The sequence below is a fragment of the Diceros bicornis genome, chromosome 18 (assembly GCF_020826845.1).
Source record: "Diceros bicornis minor isolate mBicDic1 chromosome 18, mDicBic1.mat.cur, whole genome shotgun sequence".
Taxonomy (NCBI): domain Eukaryota; kingdom Metazoa; phylum Chordata; class Mammalia; order Perissodactyla; family Rhinocerotidae; genus Diceros; species Diceros bicornis.
Window position 1 is genome coordinate 38,116,560 of NC_080757.1, and position 18,249 is coordinate 38,134,808.

An 18,249-nucleotide genomic window follows, 5' to 3' on the forward strand; every position below is an offset into this window, starting at 1 on the left:
GGGCTGGCCCCATCTCTGCATCTCTGTCCCAGCCCAACAGGGCTTCACCCTTAGGGGCCCGTGGGGACTCTCTGCTCCCAACTAGAGCTGAACGGAGAGGCAGGTTGGCAGGCGAAGGCGAAGCTGGAGACCCCAGGAGGCGGTCATGACCCAGGGAGGGTGGGAGGAGAGAGAATCGGCGCCTCCCCTGAGAACCCTGAGAACAGAGACTAGATAACGGAGACTAGATACCGACAGCCCCAGAGCCGCGGGACTGGCCTCCCCACCTCTTTACCCACCATGCCCCTGCCTTAAGGAAGGGGAAGTTTCTGCCTGTTGTTCCAAGAGAGGAGCATTGCTTGAAAGAGAGGGTGACCTTGGGACCCTTGGCTGCTTTGGGGGAAACATGAGAGATTTCAGTAAGACTCCCCCTGAATGACTGATTTCCCCAGGACACATGAGACTGTTGAATGCTGACACCTCTTTTTGCTAAGTACTTGGCTGTGGAAGGCCAAATGGAGTCTTGTTCCTCTCTCCCCCTCCTCTTTTCCATGCTGATCCTCAGGTCAAGTGATCCATCCCCCTGCCTCTGAACACGATGACCTGAGCTCCCACCCAGCTTTCTGGGGCAGGAAGGATTATGAATCTCAGAATCAGGTGGACGTGGGGACATATCCCTGGAGGAAGAGGGTGGCTGGGGGCAGTCTCGCTGTAACCTCATGGGCTCTTAGAGGGTCTTACAGGCTGGCTATCAACCACAGATTCCTCACCTGCCTGCCTCCAATTTCTTCCATCCAAAAAAGAATGTGCTTGTGAAAAGCGGGGGATGAGTGGCCTTGGTGTCACCACTGCCAGTTCCGCCCCTCTGCCAGCTTGGGTGAGAAGAATAACCCTGGCAGTGACACCTCCTCCTCCTGTTGCCACCTCACCCTATTCCAAGGCCCCAGGGATGGAGAGGTGGGAAAGGAGGAGCAGGAGAGGACGCCCCCTGGGATCCCCTCTCTTCCCCATCACTGCCCCTCCCAGCCCCTCTCTCATCCCATCAACCTGCTGAGCATCCAGAAAGCTGGCCCTGGTGGGGCGGGAGCAAAGATACACAGGCTGTGTGTCCAGGATGGGGGAGTCATGGTCTATGAGACAGCCTGGATGGGAAATATGGGAGCTGAACAACTTAGCAAGCTCATACACTCCATTCGTGGCACAGCCAGGGCTGGAACCCTGTCTCTTGACTCCTGATCCAGTGCTCTTCCCACAAGAGTGTTTGCCTTCCCATTTTGAGGGAGAACAATAATAATAAATGAAAAGTCATATGATCACATCAGAAAAGGTTTGGAAAACGGAAAAGAAAATTGCCCCTAACCCCCCAACCTGGACCCGGGGTTTTCTCTTGTGCTCTGTGTGTATTCAAGGCTCCTCTTCAAGCCGTTTCCCATCAAGACTCAAAATGAGCTTGGCTCCCTGATGTCACACAGCACTGGCCACACCTGTGTGTCGTAGACTGTGCCGGGAAGCTGTGACAATGTGGATTCCTGGGACCTGCCTCCAGAGACTCTGATTCACAGGCCTGTGGCAGGTCCTCAGAGTCTGTGCGTTTAAGAGGGACTCCAGGTGACGCTGGACCCCATGGAGTCCACGCATCCCTCTCTCAGGCCCCCTGCCACTTTGCTCACCCACCTCCAAGCCATGTCCCATCCTAAGAAAGTCAGTGTGCCCTGACCTTGCTTGCTGTGCCCTCCTCGGTGCAGGGAAGGAGGCTGAATGTCTGAGGATGGCTGCTACAAGCATTGAGAAGATTCTTTTATCGAAGCTCCAAGACCAGACAATTCTTCACCCCAGAATCTAACAGCCACTTGAATCCTCTCCTTAAAGTGTGTGGAGTCCTGAACTCCTCCAGGGCGCCTGAAAGCTCCTGAATGGGCTCATGCTGCACGGTGCAGAAGGGCTGAGCAGCAAGTACGTGAGGCAGCTGGGGAGAGGCTGGCTGCTAGTAGAGACCCAGACACAGGGGCACCAGCACCCGGATTTCTGCCTTCCACCCTGCTGGGCACAGCCTGAGAAGCTGTAAGAGAGGAGATAAGAGACAGAGAGCCAGGCAGCGTGTCGGGGATGAGGCAGGAAAGGAAGGAGAGAGCACAGTGAGAGGCCTGGGCTGCATTTCTGAGAGATTTAGAGATGGAGAGGGACAGGGACCGCAGAGTCAGAAACCCAGAACATGACTCAGTGAGAAAGTCTCATGCCAGGCAAGAGGGGGATGCAAGAGGAAGAAGAGAGGAAGACGGGCAGTGAGAGGTGGAGACATCTGTGGGTACTGGAGGCTGGGGCAGAGGGAAATGGGGGGGTGGCTTGGAACCCCAATTCCAACCATCACTGTCTGTGTGGCCTGTTCAAGTATCTTAACCTCTCGGGTTTCCTTGTCAGTAAATGGAGTAATAGACCTACCAGGATGAACTGGGTCTCAAGTGAGGTGTGAGGTAAAGGCCGAGGGGTTCTGCCCCAGGCAGGAGCAGGACAGAGGCACAGTCTGTGCTAAACTGCCTCCTCTTTCCCCTTTTCCACTTGCCTGCATCTTACCTTTCCTCCCTCTGGCATCCATTGGTCCCCACAAAGGGACCTTCAAATCCAGCCTCCAGCCTCCACTCAGGGCCTTGGTCCAAAAGAGAACTTCTCCGTATGTAAGACCCCATCTCAGAAAGGACAGGCTTCCCTCATGATGCCCACGCACTGTTCTCTGGAGATTCAGGTACTGAGGGCTAGGATGGGCCAGACCCTGGGGACTCTGGGCTCACAGAGATAAATCAGGCTCAGCCCCTGCCCGCAAAGAGCTCCTAGCAAGGTGACCCTGGGGCCAGAGTTCTCAAGCTCCTCAGCCCCCTTGCCCCTCGGGTGTGGACTTGTAACACACCAGCCTGTGCACGACATCACCACATGTGCGCACACTCACTGCCCACAGAGCTACACCAGACTGTGATCCAGTCCCTGCAGCTGCACCCCCTTCTCTTGTCCCACATCCAGTCTCCCTGAGCTCTTTGGGCATCTGCCTCTGCTCACCCCACCCGCCCTGAAACACGCCCCTCCCCCACCCCCCCCCCACCCCGGGGCTCAGACTGCCAGGCCTGCAGAGAGCATGGCCGGAACCATCGGATTAACAGCCAGGGAGGGCAGAAGGCGAGTGACAGGCACCTGTAGACCCCCTCCCCCCATGACAGCTGCAGGAGTTCCGAGTCCCCAGCACCCAGCACCAGGTGGTCAGTGTCGGCTCATCCCAAGGTCAAGGGCTCTGGGTTCTCAACCCCAGGCTGACTCACCCTTCCCTCCCCTCGCAGCCCTTGATGCTGGGCAGCCCTTACCCTTGGGCTCTAGGCCACGACTGGGTCCTCCTGCATTTCAGTCCTTCTCCCTCTGTGAGCACCGGATCTCGGATCCTCTCTCCTCTCTCAGTCTCTAACCACTCTCACCCCAGCCCCAGCTCTTCACACAAGACCCACACCCCCCAACAGACACCCACACCCATGCAGCACCCCACCCCCACTGTTTCCAGGCGAGGGCTCCTGCACCTTCCTGAAGGGACGTTAAGATATTGGGTACTTGGGCAACTCTGTAACTATGGGGGCATGCTGGGTTATGATGGGCAAGCCCGAGCTTCAGCGAGGCCCAGGGGAGAGGCTGGGTCCCCACCCCTTCCTGGGGAATCTCAGCAGACAGGCCCTTAATCTCAGGCAGGAAGCAGGGTCCGGTTACCTGGAGTGGGGGTGGGGGGGAATACCCAGGGCTTTGGGTAAAGGGAGCTGGTGTGGCGGGTGGGGGGAGGGAAGGAAAAGAGCTGAGTGGGATACAGGCTGAGGGGTTAACCCCTTCACAGCCGGGCTCCTCTCTGCTCCCCATCCTGTGCTCTTGGAGACCCCACAACTCCCTGGCACAGTCAGGCTCTGCCAGGACAGGCCTCCCACGTAAGGCCACCCCTGGGGCCTCTGGCCACAGGACAGCAAAGCAGCCCCTGCTCAGGCCCTTCTCTCTCCGAAGCCCTCTTCTGGCTTCCTGTGAGCCGTATGTATGTCCGTTTGCCCTGTGACTCTATTAGTCTCTCGGGGCTTCTGAATCTCTGTGTTTCTCTGCTGTTTGTCTGATTCTGCGTCTCTTGGGTCCCTGTATTTCTGCCTGCATGGCGGTGTGTATTTTTTACATCCGCCTCTCTCTCTGCGATCTGTAAAACCTCTGTGTGCTTGTTCTGAGTCTAGGTTCTGCACCCATCTCTCTGTGTCTGTCTGCTTTCTCTGGGGCTCTGAGTCTGCTTAGGTCTCTGTATCTCTATGTCTCTCTCTCTCTGTATCTTGATCTATCCAGGTCTCAGTGTGCCTGCTGCATGTCTGCCTGTCTGTCTGTCCAGGACTCCATCTGTGAGTCTGCTCTGGGCTTATCTCTGTCCTGAGGCCCTTTGGCTTGTCTATCTGGTTAACATTGTGGGGTGGGGGCGAGATGGAGCAGACTTATGGGCTAGACCAGGGATGGACGAAAGAAGGAGGCACAAAGGGGAGACAGGTGGTAGTGGGTCCAAGAGATGAAGGGACAGATCCCATTCTTAAATGGTGCCTGAAGCTGGCTGGACAGGCCTGAAACACCAGGATGAAGTTCGGCCACGCCAGTGGGCAAGGGAGAGAGGAACACAGCAGGGAACACGCCTGGTCAGGGGTGGGGACGGAGTGGCACAGAAACTGAAACAGACGTCAAATGGGGAGGACCCAGAAGCAAATGGAAAGACAGACGGGCAGCTCTGGGTTCTGATCCTGGCCCCACCACTAGCCCCTGCTGACCCCAGGCTAGATGCTTTCCCTCTCTGCCTCAGTTGTCTGCTCTGTAAAATGAGACAGTCGGCAGAGACCATCCTCTGGAATTCTGGGAGAGAGCCAGGGGGGCAGAAGACTTCCCTAAACTCAGGGCAGGAGACTGGTTGCCCCTCTGTCCCTCAGCGGGTATCCTAAAGTCCCTTCCCAGTACCAACATCCTCTGTGTCGATACAGCCAGGGGCAGGACAGAGGGAAGAATGGAGGTTAGATAGCAGGAAGGACTTCCTGCCACGCAGCATGAGGGCGCAGAGGCCACAGATTCTCCTCCCAGCGGTCCTTGGGGCCCCTCTGTTGGGGCTGGGGGTGGAGGGGCAGGGTGGGGGTGAGGGCTCAGCAGCTGGGTAATTAGCCATTGCTCTCGGGCCCTGGGGGAGGGGCTGGCTGGACTGAGAAACCAACGCAAAGTGACAGGGGCAGTTTTGACACGCTGTGGAGCTGACGGGCCCAGGGCGCTAGGGCTTTGGTTTAGGGGGTGAAAATCCCATCAGATGATTAAAAAATAGGTCAAAGGGAAGAAGCCGCAGCCAGCACTGGGTCCGTGGTGAGAACGCCATGAAGCTTCCCCAGGGCTTCGGGCCAAAATGGGGTGGGGGAGCTGAGGAGTGTTTGCAGGGGGCGGGTGAGCTAGGAGTGGGGACAAGAGAGCAGCAGGCCCAGCAGCTGGCCCTCTGTCTCCCTCAGCCTGTCTCATGGGGACACTTTGGAATTCTACCCGCAGTCCACCTTCTGGCCTTCCTGTTGTACCATCTTCCTCCTCAAAGGTAGGAAGATGCAGCTCCTCCTCTGTCTACCTCTACCCCACCCACAATATATACAAATTCTATTCCAGAAACACTGAGACAGTTGCCCCCACCGGAAGCCCTTCTTACCTTTAGCCTCAGGTCCTCCTGCTGCAAAGGCAGCTTGCTGACTTCTTCCACATTTCTTACCCATCTGAACAAATTCACCTATCACTGCATCCCCTTTGACATCTCGTCAACTCTGCATCCTGCTTGGGGTCCACTTTGGCCCTCCAGCTTGTTCTCAGAGATCCCTTTTTCCTCCTTCCCTCCTTTTCCTCCCTCTCAACTCCTGTCATGAAACATAACAGTTGCCTGGAAAAGGCATAAGGCAGAGAGCAAGGAGGAGTGAGGTAGGAGACCCAGGCAGGTTGATGATCTCCAAGCACTTAATAGATGGAGGCTAAGCGACTGTGTCTGGATTGTACAGAACTCTGAGACACCTGGTGGTGTTCCTTCTATTTAAGCAATGTAGAGCCACCTCCTACCTCATCTACTGAAAGTTGGGAAGTTCTTTCAGTTGTCTTCCCACAGCCCCTCATACTGCAGCTTAATTCCATTTCCTTTTCTGAGATCCCTGCAACCCATGGAGAGATTAGGACCTGCAGCTGGGAGCGGCAGGGAAGCCCAGGATCTACGTGCCATGCTCTGTTCCTCACACACCCCAGGCACAGGCAGAAATCAGGCAGCCAACCAGTGTCCGGAGCAGAGGGACAAACCAGGCATTAGCAGTGTCATCTCCAGCTGAGTGGACACCTGGGTCTCAGCCACTGCAGTGGAGGGCACCCAAGGCCATGTTGGCACGGAAATGGATTGGCTAGGTCTGACCTTGAGTTTAACCTCACTTACCACCCCAGACACAGATCCGCTCTGACACGCAAGTCTGAGATTTCCCCGGGAGCCTGTTGTCTGCTGCCCACCCCCCTCAGTTACCCAAGAAGTGTCACAAGGCGTCCTGCCAACCTCCTTCCACCAGGGCCATGGGCAGCTGGCGCTCTGCGCAGGCCCCTGAGACAGCCCCTGGACCTCCAGCCACAGAGGGCATGAAGCTGGTGTGGCTGCCCATCACTGCCCCCCTCCCCGTGCCTGCCTCCATTTCTTTCCAGTCAGTGGCACCAGAACCTGACGTGTTCTGTGGGTTGGGGAGGCATGGCTATGGTCAGGCAAGTCCTTAGCAACTGGACCAGTGGCTGGGAATTGAGATACTTGGCCATGGTCTTTGCATTTCTCACACACACACACACACACACACACATGCACACACTGACCTGGGGTCACCACTCACCACCGAAGGTTCAGGGCCCCAGGAATGGGCCACGTACCAGGGTGGCCAGGCTCCCACTACCCTGGACATATTGCCGAGTCCAGCTTGTACTTGGTCTCATCCCTCGACTCCCAGTGAGTTTGGAAACTGGAAAAACCCAAGTTCTTCCTGATTCTCCCACTCCCCTCACTGCTGCTGGGGGAGCGGAGGAGGAGACAAGAGAACACCCCAGGCAATTCATACTCTTGATTTCAGTAGACTGTACAATGCTGTGAGGTCAGCTGGGCAGGGATCATTGTCCCCATTTTCTAGACAAGGAAACTGAGGCACAGAGAAGTTAAGCACCTTGTCAAGATCACACAGCTGGTGACCCAGTGCTGAGCCCTTATGCTGCTACTGTGTCTTCCCATGACCCCAAAGAGGATACTATTGTTCTTCCCATTTTACAGATGAGGAAACTGATGCTCAGAGGGGTGACTCAATTTCCCCAGGCTCTCAGTTATTTTTATCCCCTATCCTTCTCTCCTCACAAGGTATCCTACTCAACCCAAGTCCAGCTCAGAGTCCTTTCCCTTCCTCTGGAGAAAGGCAAGACCGTAAGACCTCCTCAGGTCACCCGGTGAGCATTCCTCTGTACTTTGGGAAGTCATTCCTGGTGTCCTTTTCCATCTGATGACCCTACAGAATTAAACTCCGTTACTCAGCTAATCCCACCCAACCTATGGGGCAAGAGGGGTGGGAAGCAGGACTGAGGAACTGAAAGGGGCAGGGACTGGCTCAGACGCACAGCCACGCTGGGCCGGGCATGCTGGCAGTGGAGGAAAACGGGTCCAGAGGGGAAGAACCCAGGAGTCCTGGTTTCCAGGTGCCCAGGGCAGGGTGGGGTGGGGAGGGGCATTCCTCACTTCTCTGAACTCCCTGCCCCTGGCAACCAGGACCACTGCCTCACATTCAAGCTGCTAGGTGTTTCCATCTGAGTTGGGAGGGGGCCTGGGCAGCTCCTAGAAATGGCAGGAGGACGCCACTGGGCATGCTCCCTGCCAGGCAGTGCTACCTCCCTCTCCCTGCCCACTCTGAGGTTCATCACACCTTCAGCTCTGCCCTTCTGTTCAAAGAACCTGCCCTCGCTCTCCCTCTTGCTTCTCACCTTGGGACCTGTGAGCCAGTGGCCAAGAGGGGGCCTGCAGAGCCAGCTGGAGCTGCCAGCTGCTCCATGCCAACCCGACAGCCTGTGATCCTGGAGACCCCTGTATGCCCCGGCTGCAGCCTCAGCAATAGCTCTGGGGATAGCATGTGGGGCTTAAGAGTTCCCATTGTGGGCTGGGAGTGAGGAGAGGGGAACGCAAGGGCCCCATCCTCTGGCCCCAGACTCTCCTCAAGATCTAAGACCCACTGAACCTGCCATCTTTCTTTAACAAACCCAGGGAAGACTTCCAAAGAGATCATCTGAGGCAGAGTCCCTTCCTTGCCCAGGCTGTAATTTCTTCCTCGAGTCTAACCTTGATTCCTTGCAGAGGGGTGGAAGGGGGCAGAGATGAATCGCAGTTTCTTATAAACCTGGTGGCTTCTTGTTCCCCGACGACAATACAGCGGACGAGCTCTGTGGTTCTGGCTCTGAGTCAGGCCCCATCGCCCGGGCGTCCCCAGTGCCATCTCCCTCCGCCCCGCCCCAGACTGGAAAATCAGGCTCATGCCTCTGCCCGAGTCAGTGCTTCCCCTGCTTCCCCTCACGATCTCGCTTTCCCCTAAAGGGAGGTATTTCCTCGAAGCTGGGAAAAGTCAAGGGGGCAGAGACCTCACCAGCTACCGGAGGGGAGGCGGAGGGTGGGCATGGGGCATGGGGTGGGGGTGGGGCTACCCTGCCTTCCTGTCCCCCTCCTCCCCCTTTCAGCCCAGCTCCCCAGTCCTGTTCTTCTAGCTCGTCGGAGAGCGCGGTGTGCGTGTGCACGCCTGTGTGTGCTTAACACACGTGTATGAGTGGTATTGGGGGTGAGCCCCCCTAACTCCCAAAGGTGAGGGTGGGGTGGAGGAGGGGAGACGTCATGCCTCTGGTGTGCTTATGAGTGACATGAATTTTTTCCACACTTATGTTCTTTCTATGTTCCTGTTCACATGCACTCTCCATCCCTCCCAGAATCTGGAGTCTGGTCTGTACCCTCCTCCCCACCTTGCATCCTGGGGGGGCCATTAAACAGATTCTTTCCCCTCCTTAACTGAGAAGAAGCCCCCCATTGAGCCCCCTCAAAGATTGGGGGATTCAGGAATCAATGAGGAGGTAGACACTTCCCATCTCAAAAAACCGACTCCTCTTCCTCCCACCCGGGGACCCCCCCCTAGCCCTCAGCTGGTGGGGGCAGGCGGTAGGTAAGTCACACAGACCCTCAACCTCCCCACCTGCTCAAAGGCTCAGAGAGACGTGGACCTCAGTCATCAGAACCCCACTCCCAGACCCTGGATGAGGGCAGGCGAGTTTGGGGAGGGTCTCCCTCCGTGGGGAAACGGAATCCTGGGGAGGGGGTGGTTAGAAAGGCCTGAGTCAGCAATCTGAAAACCTCACGTGCGCCCACCCCAGCCCGGAGGCAGGGTGGGGAGAAGGAGGGAGCTGAAACAGAAAGAGAGATGGAGAGACGGAGAATGAAAGCAGGAGAGAGAGAAACCGAGACAATGGACAGTCAGAAAGAGAACGAGAGCAGCGCAGAACCGGGGGCGGGGCTGGGCACGGGGAGCACGGAGGACCGCGGTGATGGGGGTGCGGGCGGGCAGAAGGGGTCAAGGGAATGGTTATCTTTTCCCTTTCGTCACTAGCATAGCAGATACACGAAGGTCAGCGCTGAAAGAATCCCAGTCTTTCATCTCAAGAAGGGAAAATAGAGGCTTAGTGACAGGGTCACCAAAAGGGAAAACCTTGCGAGGGTAGGACCCACCCTCCTGCCTCCCAGTCTGGGCTCATTTCCTAAGCCCAGAGGGAATGGCAGGACCGGGCAGCTGGGACGCTCAGGCACAGCTGGGCAGTTCCAGCATCCTCTGTGAGTGGGGTTGGCGTGACATGGGGGAAGGGGACTGGAGACTCATCTTGACGTGTATTTGCATGGCAAGCGTACTTCTCCCTTTGAGATTTTACAGATCAATAAAAATAGCAAAACTTTCTAAAGGATGCTCTTACCCCGCTTTACATAACATTGAGATGAGGGGATGGGACCTCCTCCCTTGGTGCTGCTACCACTGATACACAGGAAGGAGGAGGTAGGAAAAGGGGCCGAGAGTGTTTAACATCCAGAAGGAAAAAAGAAAGGGTCTCTCTCACCTGCCCCACCTCCACCCCGAACTCAGGACTCTTCCTGACTCCGGGGAAGGACGGAGAGGTAGGCCCTGTCAAACTCCAGAACTGTCAAACTAAACTCTAGATGACACTGACCAGGGCCTGGGGGCTGGGTGTCCACATCTGCAGCCGGGCTTCTCCCAACTGCACCACTCCTGCCTGAAGACCACCAGCAGAACTTGGTCCAGAGAGGGAGGGGACTGTCTCCAGGTCACACAGCCATCTGGGAGGGAGGTAGGGGAATTCCAACTGAGGACTTTGGTCCCAGGCCCAAGCAACAGCTGGGCTGCCAGGCTGATACCCAGGCCCTGCCCATGGGACCCACTGTGCCCAGTCCCACCCTCAGCAGCAGCTCAGCTCTCGGCTCACTTGAGAATTGGAGCTGGAAGAGGCAGACTGAAAGGAGACTCTTTGGGGGATCCAAGTGTCCTCATCCTCAGCCAGTCCCTACTCCAAGCTGTCGGATGAGGCAACCTAAGAATAAGGTCACCCCCACCGAGGTGACCCCCCAGACTCCTGGGCCCACAGACACGTTAGAATGCAGTGCCTGCAGCCCTGCCATCTGGGGGGCTCCCATCCCAGCAAAAGCCTCCAAAAGAAAACAGTTTTCCATTTCTGCCTCTGAGTCCTCTGAACATTTAGGGGGCTAATAGGAGGAGCTTCCAACCCCCTTAGTCATCCTAGGAAGCCAAGCTGAATAGCAGTGACTGATATGAACCCACCACAAGCCAATTTTGTGGTTTCAGTTGTTTTCAGAAGGAGCAGCAAAGCAGCGGCAGGAGGCCGTGGGCAGAGGAGTGGGCCGCCTCCAGGACCCCAGCCCTGCCGAGGGCACTGACGGGGCAGGGTGGGGGCACTCAACTCTGCCCTGGCACCACTCAGCCCAAGCTCAGGAGGGCCCGGAACTACCCCCACCTCACAGACTCACGTGGAAGGGTTGTCACCACTAGGAACACCTCTCCCCATCCCCTCCACGTCCCCTTGGCAAGTTTACTGGTTAGGCTGGCTGCTTCCTGGATCTGGGGCGAGCCCTTCTCTTTTCTTTTTCCTCTGTTCGTTTTGTTTCTTTCTTTGCCTCCCTCCCTCCTTCCCCCTCTTCCTTCCTGCCTTCCTTCCTTCTTCCCTCCCTCCCTCGTCTCTCTCCCTCCCCGCCCCTTTTCCTTCTATGTATGTGTGTGGCAGCAAAGAGAACAGAGGCTGCTGGAAGGTCCCCCCAAATGTACATGGCCTGCCAGGCGCCAAACCCAAACCTACTGGCACCCGGGCCCAGCCTCCAGCTCCTTCAGTTGTGGCACCTACTGGCCCCCAGTCCCCAAACCACATCTGTTCACCTCTCTCATGAGCTGGGAAAAGATCAGGATTAGCAATAAGGGATACATCCCACAGAGTAGATTTTAGAAGAATCTCAGAAATATAGAATGCCAAAGTGTCAGAGCTGAGAAGGAAATTAAAATCACCTCATCCAGTCCCTGCATTTTTTTTTTTCTCATATTGTGGAACAGAAGCTCTGAGAAGTGATGCAGTGTTCCCAGAGCATGGTTTGAACAAGAGGGCCTCAGTCTCTAACCACCTCCCCTCACTGCCCCGCCAAGTGCAAATTCTCTCCCCTTCACACTCTCACACCATCACCTGACCAGACTCTGTCCTGATGACAAGGAGAAGAATAAGGGAACTGGGGCAGGCCAGGCACAAGGAGGAAGGTACAGGGCATCAGCAGCCAGGCAGAGAGAGGTTTAGAGCTTTTCTGGGAACACGGGCATCTCCTTGTCCTCTTCCTCCTGGAAGCCTGCCTGAATTAGCTATGGGCCTTTCACCCTCCACACCTGGTGGCTGTGGCCAGGAAAGAAAGGAGGGAGCAAGGGTGAGAGAGACGTGCATGAGTACCAAACACAGCTCGCAGCCCTGAGTGACAGGGAAGGAGAAGAAGCGAGAAGGGCAGGAAGTGGGGTCTGGACAGGAGTCGGGGGTGAGAGAAGATAGGGAAGGGGAGGCACCCCCATGGGGAAAGAAGCTGCCTTAATGAGTCACTGCTGCCCAGGTGCAGCCCTCTTAGGGGCTGCCCATTTGCGTTTAAGATTCGTCATGTGATTTCTACAAAGGATAACGGAGTGGTAGGCTGGAGCTGGCTCGAACCAGCTCGCAAGAACTGATTGTGTGCGTCTCCTCCCAACATTCGTGCTGTAATCACGGCAGCTTAAATTGGAGAGCCGGTTGTTAAACATTTACCAGCACACCACTGGATAATGGGGTCAGCATCAAAGCCAGGAGCATATGCCTGCGTGTGTACGTGGGACTCCACGCATGTGTTGGTGTGCACCATTCCTGGGGTCCGCATGGGGTCATGTGTGAATGCACGGCAGTGCTTGCCTGTGACCCTGTGACACATGGGACACACCCGTGTGGCATTGTGTTCCTGGTTGTGTGAGACTGTGTGTGTGTATGCCATGTGTGTTGGGAGGAGTGTGTGTCTGCAGGTGGGTGTCACTGGGAACCTGGGAAGTGAGAAAGGGGGTGTGTGTGTGAGTCACTGAGACTGTGTGCTTTACGCATCTAAGTGTGGGGCTAAGTGTGACACGGTGAGTCTGGAGGACAGTGGGGAGACCCACATGTGCCCACAGTGGGGGACAAGGGCAGTGCCTGAGACCGGAGACACACAAATCTCTGAGCTCTGAGGATTCAGGGGAATGGCAGCTAAGACCGCCTGTGCCAAGTCCCGTTCAGTCCCTCCTCTGTCCTCAGGCTTAACCACCTGCCAGTCCGAGAGGGGATGGGATGCCAAGGCAAGCAAGGGGCTCTCTGATCCCCGAGATGAGTTCTCTGGGTGTGCACCAGAAGGGCCAGCACCAGGGGGCACTGTCCTCTGCCCTGCCCCTCACCATCCTTCTGGGTGAACTATCTCCTTTACACCATCGCCTGATCTTCCCCCTCACCTCTCATCCACAGCTCATTTTTGCTGTCTGGGGGGCAGGAGAGTTCAGCTCCTGCAACACTCACAAGGCCAAGGGCCCTAGGAACGGGGAGGGACATGGTCATTCAATCAGCCTCACCCACCTACTCACCTGTGGGCTGAAAGCCTGGGCTGGGCGTCCCTCTGGAGCAGGGGGCTCTGGCCGGAATGACACGGGCTCCCTGCAGACCCCTGCTCCTCTGCTGACTCCCTCTAGCTCCTCTGCCCTAGGGAATTTGGCTCCACTACCCCCATTTCCTCCTGCCAAGAAGTCCTGCAGGCCTCTTGCTCCAGGCACAGGGAGAAGGAGCCAGTCTCCCCTGACCATAGCTGTTTTCCCTCCTGCCATCCCCTCCCTGGTCTATAAGACCAGAAGAAAGCAAGCATGAAGATAGGACAGTGAGGGAGAAGGACTGAGACGAGAGACAGGCTTTCTCACCTGCGGTTTTCTAACTCAAATCCCTTACCCATGGTCTGGCCTGGGGACATACGTCTTCTGATGCCTGAACCCACCCTCCTCTCTCTTCCCTGGAGCCTTCAGACTCCCATTGCCTGCAGTGGGTGGCAACGCTCATCTCTCTACCTCTGGCCTGCACTGCCCCAATAGCAGCCCCAACTCCCCAGACTTACAGGGAGGGAGGGATCTACTGCGGAGAGCATCCAGGCAACAGGATGCCTCAGTTCATCTCACAAATGTGCCCCAGTATCTTCACTGGAAGTTTCCTAAAGTCTAACCTAATGTTCCTTCTACTGCGGCCCTGCCCAGCACCTCACTGGCTAGAAGTTGGGCCTTCTTCCCATCTCAGCCAACCTTGCTCCTTCAGGTGAAGCTGGACTCTCAGGCAGAAAAAAAGCCAAGCTCCAAAAACGAAAACAAAAGTCTTCGCTCATCCCCAGCGCTCTATCTAAACGCCCTGTGCGCCCCTGCCCCCAGCCACCACAGAAACCCACAGGGCATTGGAGCCTTCATCCCAAAATGAGTCAGGGCCTCCCAGAGGGGTTGAGCTGGGGCACAGGAATTTCCCTTCATGCCAAGCAAGGGCTGCACTTGACATCGACCTCCATCCAGCCTCTTTGACCCAAAGGGGCAAGATCAGCTTCCCCACCAGGAGGGCTGGGACCTCCCATGGGTGAACTCAGCTGGCCTTAAAAGAGCCTTCTTCCTGGCCTCTTTGAACACCAAATCTGCTCTTTTAATACCAAATTTTCTCCCTAAGTTTGATGCTAAAGGGGGATCCATGCAGAGTGCCTAAGGGTGGAGTTGGGGACAAGAACTCCCTGCCTGATGCACCCCGTGTCCCACAGTACCCCCCACACTTTCATTCCAAGGAAGTAATGGAAATGGAACCTTCCGCCCAGGACTGAGGCCCCAGGGGACTCCCAAGTGGGTGCCGAGAGGCCAGCTGCAAATCTCCTAGCTCCTTTCTCTTCTTGCACTCGAGAGAGCAGGAAGATTTTCCCAATGGGGAGAGAAGTGCTGGGGGTGGGGGGTGGGTTCCAGCGCCAATGAAGATGGCTGGCCAAGAGAGGGGAGGCAGCAGGTGGTCCAGCTGACCCCTGGGGAAGCTGGCACTCTCCCCCCCTCCTGCCCCCTGCACTGCATATATTCTCTCCCTCCAAAATAGCATCTCTGGAGGGGGGAGGTGGGGGAAGTTCTCAGCTCATCATTCACTCCTTCCCACAGTGTGTTCACAGCTCTCTGGCTGTCTCCCGCGACCTGGTTTCCCTGCCAGGCCCTTCTGCTCTGCCTCCACCCTCACCACCTCGCTCTTCCAGGTCCCAGGACCCCTCTGGCAGAGAGGGAGCCTCCCTCTCCCGGGCCCATCGTGTTCGCCATCTCCTGCCTCCAAGCTGTGGCTGCCACATCATTCCTTACCTTCTTTGGGACAGAATTAAATTCAATGTACATAAATTGAGCACCAAATGTGTTTGTGGGGGTCTGTGTGGTGGTCACTGGGGCAGGGAAGAAAAACATCGAAAAAGAACATTCCTGGTCCTTTTTTCCGAGGATCTCACAAGGGAGAGGTCTGACACTTGGTAACCTCCAGGTAAAGGTGGACCAGAGGCCTCTAACAGTGCTGGGAGTCCCCTCTCCCTCCCCCACCATAGGCCTAGGGCCAGGGTCTCACGCTAGACCCTGAGCCACCTCATGCCACTTCTAGAATCTACTCACAAGCTCCCCTGCTATTGTTTGGACTATTTCTCATGCAGAATGTTCCCGTGAGCGGCTCCCAGGTTGGCAGGGGCAGTGTGGGCCCTGCCCGGGAAATGCCCACTCTGATGGGGCAGCAGGACACAGACTGAAGAAAACCACTCCCCAGTTGGGCACAGCTGGGGTCACCACAGCTGCGAGGGAGAGGGTTCCCAGAGGAGGGAAAGGTGGGTGAAGTAGACTCCGAAGAAGAACAGGGGCAGGGCTGGGTGTCTGGGACCGTGGGAAGTGGGAGGCCGGGATGGGGGATCTGCCCAGTCCGAGGAGGGAGGAGCAACAGCGGGTGACTTTCCGCTGCCAGGGGACAGCTGTGGGGCTGGAAAAGGCCTGACCTCTTGCCCCCAGCACCGTGGGAGTGTTGGAGGCAAGGAAAGAGAGCCTAAAAGGCCCCCCCAGGGAACCACCTCTCCCCCTTGTTATTTCTGGCTCCATTTTCTTGGTCAAGAAGGGTGTCAGTGGTAATGCAAATTAGGAGGTGTTGGAGGTGCTGGCCGACACCCATCCTGTCCCCCTCCCAGCCCCTCCCTCCCTCCCCCATGCCCACACTCACACAGCCGACTGGAACATCTGCGAGGTGCGCAGGGTGCTCTCGCCCTTGGCTGAATTGGCATGGAGGGTGGGCGAAGCTGCGGGTTTTCAGGGGCTTCTGCCTCTGCCACAGGACAGGGAACTCACTGAGAGGGCTCCAGCGGATGCCCAGGTCCTCCCTTACCCCAGCGCTCTCCCGCCCTTGCCCTGCCAGGCCTCCCTGGGTCATTAACATCTGCATGTGCCCCAAACCAGAGCCTTCTCTCCCAGGCTGCCCATGGGAGGGGACGCAGACTGGAGCCTCCTCAACAACACCCTCATGGCCTCTGCAGGTGTTGTCAGATCTCAGAAGGCACATGGGCAACCAGGGGGCACAGCCTTGATGCCAAGAATTTCTCTGGAGTCAACAGAGAGAAATTAGGGGAAGGGCAGGGATAGGGGCAGGGTGCTAGAGGATCGCACACGTTTTCCCCACACTGTCTGGCCTCTGCCCCTGGATGCCTGCTCCCACCCCTTCCCGGTCAGGACCCCCTTGCCCTTGATGTTTCATCCTGGCGTCTGACCTCAATTCTTCCTGCAGTAGCCAAAGGTGCTCTGTTCTTATCCTTGCTGAGGGAGAAATGGGACTAGGGGAGCTCTTCTGCTCTCCCCTACCCTATAAAGATGTCACTAAGCGAACCCCCACCCCCTCTGTTCTTCTTCATTAGTCCTAATCAGCGGGGTGAGGTGTTTTTCATTAACACAGCTGACTCACCTACACATCCCTCCCTTTTGTTAGCGATCAGCTTTTCCCTTGACACACATACACACACACAAACACACACACACACCACCAGCTTCTGAAAGGAGCTGTTGCTCTCCTCAGCTGATCATCTGACACAGCCTGCACAGGGACCCAGGAGAGGGGCAGGGGTCTCCAGGGCCCGGTAGCTCTGGCTGAGGAAATATTGGTGGGGAGAGGGCAGGGCTGCAGGGTCCCCAAAGATGAGGCAGGGAGGCCCGAGGGGCAGCTGCTGGTTGAAAGAGAGACTGAGAGCAGAAGAGCCGAAGCTGGAGAGAATGATGGGTGTTGGCCTTTCATCGGGCACTTGGAGATGAACCCACAGACAGCTTGGTCTCTGTGAAGTCTGCCCCTCCCCTGGCTCTGGGTCTGCACTGGTAAAAGTGAGCTGGTACCCAGCTGTGTCTTCTCCAGCCTCAACAGGGGTCTTCCCTCCACTTGGCTCCTGTGAAAGTCGTCCCACTCTCCTCACCTTCCCAGGAGCATAGAGATGGAGACCCTTCTAACCCCACACTCTCTTGGCCCCTAGTGCCCCCCTCAGGACTCCCACAGAGTAATGAGTAGCCAGGGTCCTTATTTCTGAGCCGGGTCCTGCTTGGGAGGAGAAGGACAAGCGTTAGCAGGGCTCCCCAGCCCCTCCCCCAGCCCCACCCCCAGCCCTGATGTCCTCTCCTTTGGGGGAGGCATTACATGAAAGGCTATGGTTCTGGGGCACCTGGGCTGGGGGCACTCTAGCTTTTTTTCCTTCCCCTGCCTTCCATCTCAGCCCCCAGCAACTTTCCACCCTGCACCGGAGCCCTTTCCCAGCTCCCCAGAAATCAAGGAGACAAGCCGCCAGAATCTACGCCCTATGTCCCCAGTCTCCCCTCACTCCAGCAACAGGGGAGTGTGCAGGCTGTGGGATCCTTGGATTCTCTCCCACTTTCAGACATGCTCAAGGATCAGAAGTGGTTACCCGGGTCATGCCCCTGCCTCTAGCTCACTCCCAGGTCATCCTTTGCCCTTTTTCTCCATGGCTAGGATTTCTCTCTGCCTTGTGCCCCTGTACCACCCCTAATATACTTACGCCCTTCTAGCAAAAACTTATGCCTCTCTAGCTTCCAGAGATCCAAACAGGACCCAGAACCAGAAACCTAGGTGCTGCCTTCCTCCATGGGAGTTGACTGAGGTGGCGGAGCACCAGAGGGCACTAAGCATCCATGTGCCAGAGGTTCCAGAACCTTCTTTCCCATGGCTTGTGAAGCCAGGTCCCATAGGGATGGCTGTTGTTCCCTTTCCTGGCACTCAGGACATGGCTGCAGGTGGAATTAAGGTTGGATGAACTTTTAGAGGCCACCTGTAGTTAACTACAACAGAGGAGCAAGGGAGGCTGGGAGATCTCCCTATGGGGGTCTGGACCTTGGCACTAAATGGAGAGGGATGTTTGCCCTGGGTCTGGAGCTGAACCTCAGGCCTTCAATGAGCAGTTGCCCCCATCTTTTCTTTCTTTTTTTTTTCCCTGGTGAGGAAGATCAGCCCTGAGCTAACATCCGTCGCCAATCTTCCTCTTTTTGCTGAGGAAGATTAGCCCTGAGCTAACACCTGTGCCCATCTTCCTCT